This window comes from Callionymus lyra, chromosome 6 (genome assembly GCF_982586985.1).
Source record: "Callionymus lyra chromosome 6, fCalLyr1.hap1.1, whole genome shotgun sequence".
NCBI lineage: Eukaryota > Metazoa > Chordata > Actinopteri > Syngnathiformes > Callionymidae > Callionymus > Callionymus lyra.
In genome coordinates, this window is record NC_141823.1 from 1,496,153 (window position 1) to 1,503,652 (window position 7,500).

The 7,500-nt window shown below is 46.1% G+C and overlaps 1 protein-coding gene across 1 annotated transcript in view; it reads right to left on the reverse strand.

Moving 5' to 3' along the window:
• Positions 1-7,500, reverse strand: part of LOC148076160 (NT-3 growth factor receptor-like) — a 131,009-nt gene that overhangs the window by 59,447 nt on the left and 64,062 nt on the right. The gene's annotated exons all lie outside the window — the stretch shown is intronic.

Genomic DNA, 7,500 nt, shown 5'->3' on the forward strand with positions numbered 1-7,500 from the left:
GGGGGCACAAGAAGGTGGGGCAGGTCCTGAGGCGGGCAGCAGTGAGGGTGAGGGTGACCTGCTCGAACCTGTTGAAAAAGTTGTTCAGTCCATTTGCCTCCTCCACCGTGTCCACTGCAGTCAGAGAGGCCTTGGTCTTGTGTCCAGTGATGGTTTTAACATCATCCCTGACTCTCTTATTTCTTCTCGGCTCAGCTTCTCCTCCAACCTCCTCCTTAGGTGTCCTTTGCCTCCCTCAAGCTTCACCTCCTGCTGAGCTGATCTCATGGCGTCCCTGTCTCTGCTCCTGAAAGCCACTTTCTTCCTGTTAAGAACATCCTTGACCTCCTTTGTTACCCACAGTTTATTATTAGGGTAACAGTGACAGTCTTATCAGGGGCGACAACGTCCAAGCAGAAATTTAAATAGACCCCACTGTAAGTAAGTAAGTAATATTTATTTATATAGCGCTTTTCGAGACCAGGGTCACAAAGCACTTAAACAATCGAAACAATACTCAAAAAAGTACATACTTTAAAGATCAAGATAATACTGAGAACAACACAGGAGTTCGAGAAATTCAAGGAAAAGCCTGAACAAATAGAAACGTCTTAAGATGTTTCTTAAAGGAGTCAGTAGATCATCAAGCGCAAAGAGAGAGAAGATCGTTCCAAAGCTTAGGAGCAACAGCCTGAAAAGATTTCTCTCCTCTGGTCCTGAACCGTGTGCGTGGAACCATAAGTAGATTCTGATCCACAGACCTCAGAGCCCGAGCTGGGGTGTAAGGCTGGATCAGATCAGTGATTTAAGGAGGAGCCTGACCATGAATAGCTCTGAAAGTAAGAACCCGAATTTTAAAGTTTATCCTGAAAGAAACTGGAAGCCAGTGAAGAGTTTTGAGGATCGTAGAAATGTGAGTTCTTCTACTAGAGCGGCTCAGAATTCTCGCTGCAGAGTTCTGAATCAACTGCAGGCGAGACGATCCTTCTTGTTTAGACATGAAAACAAACTGTTACAATAGTCCAGACGAGAAGAAACAAACGCATGAATTATAAGATCCAGATCATGTTCCGACAACATTTTCCTAAGTTTAGAGATTTTTCTCAGTTGAAGGAAACAGTTTCTGGTCAGTTTTCTTCAGTGTTGAACAAGAGACATGTCTTTATCAAATACAACACCCAGGTTTCTCAGGCTCAGTTTGACAGACTGACCTAAGTCACCCAAGTACTGACTCAACCCTGGAACCTTATCATCAGGAGCAATCACCAGAGTTTCAGTTTTGTCCACATTTAGCTGTAAAGTGTTTTCACTCATTGTTTGATTTCTAGCAAACAATTGACTAAGTTCAGCCTCTGGAGCTCAGTTGGATCAAAAGAGCAGTAGAGCTGGATGTCATCAGCAAAAATGTAATGTAAGAAACATCTGGAAATCTCTGAATGATTTTACCAAGGGGAATCAAGTACAGCAAAAACAACAAAGGACCCAGAACAGGACCTTGAGGGACTCCAGACAGTCTTCATCCCTCAGTCTTCTCAGCAGGATCTGGTTCAACTGTGTCAAAGGCTGAGGACAGATCCAAGAGAACCAGAACATCATGATGTCACTGGACACCTTCAGTAAAGCTGTCTCCGTAGATGTTTACGGAAGCCAGACTGAAACTTCTCATGGATGTCGCTCTGATCCAAGAACAGCTGCTCAGACACAACCTTCTCCAAGATCTTGGACAAGAAAGGGAGCTTAGAAATAGGCCTGAAATGACTGAGCTCAGTCGGGTCTAAGCCTGGTTATTTGAGCAGAGGCTCCACAATGGTTTAAATGCATTGGGAAAAACCCCTGTGGAAAGGGAGAGGTTCACCATATTGGTAACTCAGGGGCCAATTACATCAAATACTTTGATGAAAAGCCTACAAGGAAGGACGTCATCTGAGCAAGAGGAGGGTTTCATCTTGTTCACTAGTGCCGAAATATCACCCAAAGATACAGCAGTGAAGGAGGACCAAGAGGAGGAGAGGGGCTCAGAGACAGTAGGGGTTCCAAACAAAGGGGGAGAGATTTTCTCTTTGATCAATTTAATTTTGTCAATGAAAAATCTCAACAATGCATTGCTGTCAGCTTCACAGAAGACATGACTTGAGGAGCAGGAGACACGAGAGAACACAAACACACACACACACACACACACACACACACACACACACACACACACACACACACACACACACTTTAACACACACACACATACACACTTTAACACACACACACACACTTTAACACACACACACACACACACTTTAACACACACACACACATACACACTTTAACACACACGCACACATACACACTTTAACACACACACACACACTTTAACACACACACACACATACACACTTTAACACACACACACACATACACACTTTAACACACACACACACACTTTAACACACACACACACATACACACTTTAACACACACACACACATACACACTTTAACACACACACACACACTTTAACACACACACACACACACACTTTAACACACACACACACATACACACTTTAACACACACACACACATCAAGAGTTTCAGTCGAGAAAACAACGAGTTAAACTTTTCTTCCTGGAGATGAAAGAGAAACGAAGGTGTGAAGAATCTTCGATGTCACTTCCTGTTGCTCACCTGCAGGAATCATTACCTGAGTTTCTCATCCATAATTCACGCCTCGCTCCTGCCTGACCTCCGCTCACGACCTAAGTCTGGCCAATCACGGCCTGAGAAGCTAAACGAGGCCCAGATTGAAACCACGACGGAAGAATGAAGCTGCAGGAGCGACGACCTTCAGGGCGGTGAAGGTCGTGGATCAGAAGTTTCAAAACAATGATTTATTCTGGATCTAAAGAGACCAACAACGTTGTTTGACCTTTTGAACCTTTGTTTGCATCACTTTAACGTCAGATTCTCGACCCTCAGGTTCTTGACCTTGAAACCATCGGGTCACGTCACGATCCTGGACAGACATGAACAACCGATCCAGGTCTACGAGTGAGAAGGTGGAACGTGGTTTAGAAAGAGCTGAGCTAAAGGACTCTGAAGAGACCAGGACAGACTCAGAGCAGAACTAAGTCACTCAGGTGTTTGGGTCTCGGGAGGAGACCACGGGTCAGAAGCAGTTTTAGAAACTATGTTTCCTGCTTAACTTTGATGATGAACATCATTGTGTCAGAAACACTTTTGCTGTTATTCTATTTTCTTATTTCACGTATTTTATAACATTTTTCTTCTGTAGTTTTTATTTCAATATAGTTTCTTTGAAATAAAATATTTAGATTAAAAAAATTAAAATGAACAGTTACTATAACAACACCAGAGTCAAGTACTGGACAATACTACACATATATACTTGTTACTGTACTATCACAACACCAGAGTCAAGTACTGGACAATACTACACATATATACTTGTTACTACACTATCACAACACCAGAGTCAAGTACTGGACAATACTACACATATATACTTGTTACTACACTATCACAACACCAGAGTCAAGTACTGAACAATACTACACATATATACTTGTTACTACACTATCACAACACCAGAGTCAAGTACTGGACAATACTACACATATATACTTGTTACTACACTATCACAACACCAGAGTCAAGTACTGGACAATACTACACATATATACTTGTTACTAAACTATCACAACACCAGAGTCAAGTACTGGACAATACTACACATATATACTTGTTACTACACTATCACAACACCAGAGTCAAGTACTGGACAATACTACACATATATACTTGTTACTACACTATCACAACACCAGAGTCAAGTACTGGACAATACTACACATATATACTTGTTACTACACTATCACAACACCAGAGTCAAGTACTGGACAATACTACACATATATACTTGTTACTGTACTATCACAACACCAGAGTCAAGTACTGGACAATACTACACATATATACTTGTTACTACACTATCACAACACCAGAGTCAAGTACTGGACAATACTACACATATATACTTGTTACTACACTATCACAACACCAGAGTCAAGTACTGGACAATACTACACATATATACTTGTTACTAAACTATCACAACACCAGAGTCAAGTACTGGACAATACTACACATATATACTTGTTACTACACTATCACAACACCAGAGTCAAGTACTGGACAATACTACACATATATACTTGTTACTACACTATCACAACACCAGAGTCAAGTACTGGACAATACTACACATATATACTTGTTACTACACTATCACAACACCAGAGTCAAGTACTGGACAATACTACACATATATACTTGTTACTGTACTATCACAACACCAGAGTCAAGTACTGGACAATACTACACATATATACTTGTTACTACACTATCACAACACCAGAGTCAAGTACTGGACAATACTACACATATATACTTGTTACTACACTATCACAACACCAGAGTCAAGTACTGGACAATACTACACATATATACTTGTTACTACACTATCACAACACCAGAGTCAAGTACTGGACAATACTACACATAAATACTTGTTACTACTATACTATACTATCACTTCATATCCTTGTATCATCAACACACTCTTGATAAAAACTACACACGTGACGTGAAAATGTTGACAAAAAGACATAAAAACACTAAAACCTTAAATGAAACAGACGTGTGGTCATAATGTTCTGGTCCTCACAGGGACGACCCTGAGGCTCGACACCCAGACCGGGTCAGGAGGTCCAGTCCTGAGCGACCATCAGGCAGATTAGCATTAGCAGCGGCGCGACCTCGCGGCGAGCGCTAACAGCAGGACGTTAGCTAACGATCCGAGAACCGACGACCTTTCGGTTCCGAGGCTCGTCTTCATTCGAACTTTTCATGACTCGACGAACTCGTGATGTTTTATTATTTGTTGACTTTGAAGTTTGTTCATCATTTCATCACAACTTTTACGTTTTAAAACTTTATTACGTCTTTTTTCAACAATTGACTTCAATCATTTTAAAATTTGATTTGACTTGAATAATTGAATTAAAAAATATTCTATAAAACCAAAGATATTTTTACACGTAGAGCTTGATATTCTAACAACAATAATACTATTAAAAACAGACATTACTAACAGAGCGCCTCGTTGAACTTTCAGCCAATCATGCGACGCGCGGACGATCATGTGATCATGTGATCATGTGATCATGTGATCATGTGACGCGGTCGAGTCGAGTCGAGTCGAGTCACAATCATTTAAAAAATACTCTTTTCATTTGTGAATCCAGTTGTAAAACACAGTCACAGGTGAGACCGGACTCGGATCTCAGGTGTGACCGGACTCGGATCACAGGTGAGAACGGACTCGGATCTCAGGTGAGACCGGACTCGGATCACAGGTGAGACCGGACTCGGATCACAGGTGAGAACGGACTCGGATCACAGGTGAGACCGGACTCGGATCACAGGTGAGACCGGACTCGGATCACAGGTGAGAACAGACTCGGATCACAGGTGAGAACGGACTCGGATCTCAGGTGAGACCGGACTCGGATCTCAGGTGAGACCGGACTCGGATCACAGGTTCACAGGTGAGAACAGACTCGGATCACAGGTGAGAATGGACTCGGATCTCAGGTGAGACCGGACTCGGATCACAGGTGAGAACGGACTCGGATCACAGGTGAGAACGGACTCGGATCTCAGGTGAGACCGGACTCGGATCACAGGTGAGACCGGACTCGGATCACAGGTGAGAACAGACTCGGATCACAGGTGAGAACGGACTCGGATCTCAGGTGAGACCGGACTCGGATCTCAGGTGTGACCGGACTCGGATCACAGGTGAGAACGGACTCGGATCTCAGGTGAGACCGGACTCGGATCACAGGTGAGACCGGACTCGGATCACAGGTGAGAACGGACTCGGATCACAGGTGAGACCGGACTCGGATCACAGGTGAGACCGGACTCGGATCACAGGTGAGAACAGACTCGGATCACAGGTGAGAACGGACTCGGATCTCAGGTGAGACCGGACTCGGATCTCAGGTGAGACCGGACTCGGATCACAGGTTCACAGGTGAGAACAGACTCGGATCACAGGTGAGAATGGACTCGGATCTCAGGTGAGACCGGACTCGGATCACAGGTGAGAACGGACTCGGATCACAGGTGAGAACGGACTCGGATCTCAGGTGAGACCGGACTCGGATCACAGGTGAGACCGGACTCGGATCACAGGTGAGAACAGACTCGGATCACAGGTGAGAACGGACTCGGATCTCAGGTGAGACCGGACTCGGATCTCAGGTGAGACCGGACTCGGATCACAGGTTCACAGGTGAGAACAGACTCGGATCACAGGTGAGAATGGACTCGGATCTCAGGTGAGACCGGACTCGGATCACAGGTGAGAACGGACTCGGATCACAGGTGAGAACGGACTCGGATCTCAGGTGAGACCGGACTCGGATCACAGGTGAGAACGGACTCGGATCACAGGTGAGACCGGACTCGGATCACAGGTGAGACCGGACTCGGATCACAGGTGAGAACGGACTCGGATCTCAGGTGAGACCGGACTCGGATCTCAGGTGAGACCGGACTCGGATCACAGGTTCACAGGTGAGAACAGACTCGGATCACAGGTGAGAATGGACTCGGATCTCAGGTGAGACCGGACTCGGATCACAGGTGAGAACGGACTCGGATCACAGGTGAGAACGGACTCGGATCTCAGGTGAGACCGGACTCGGATCACAGGTGAGACCGGACTCGGATCTCAGGTGAGACCGGACTCGGATCACAGGTGAGACCGGACTCGGATCTCAGGTGAGACCGGACTCGGATCACAGGTGAGACCGGACTCGGATCACAGGTGAGACCGGACTCGGATCACAGGTGAGACCGGACTCGGATCACAGGTGAGAACGGACTCGGATCTCAGGTGAGACCGGACTCGGATCTCAGGTGAGACCGGACTCGGATCACAGGTGAGACCGGACTCGGATCACAGGTGAGACCGGACTCGGATCTCAGGTGAGACCGGACTCGGATCTCAGGTGAGACCGGACTCGGATCACAGGTGAGACCGGACTCGGATCTCAGGTGAGACCGGACTCGGATCTCAGGTGAGACCGGACTCGGATCTCAGGTGAGACCGGACTCGGATCTCAGGTGAGACTGGACTCGGATCACAGGTGAGACCGGACTCGGATCACAGGTGAGACCGGACTCGGATCTCAGGTGAGACCGGACTCGGATCTCAGGTGAGACCGGACTCGGATCTCAGGTGAGACCGGACTCGGATCACAGGTGAGACCGGACTCGGATCACAGGTGAGACCGGACTCGGATCACAGGTGAGAACGGACTCGGATCACAGGTGAGAACGGACTCGGATCACAGGTGAGACCGGACTCGGATCTCAGGTGAGACCGGACTCGGATCTCAGGTGAGACCGGACTCGGATCACGGCGCCGGGCTCCGGG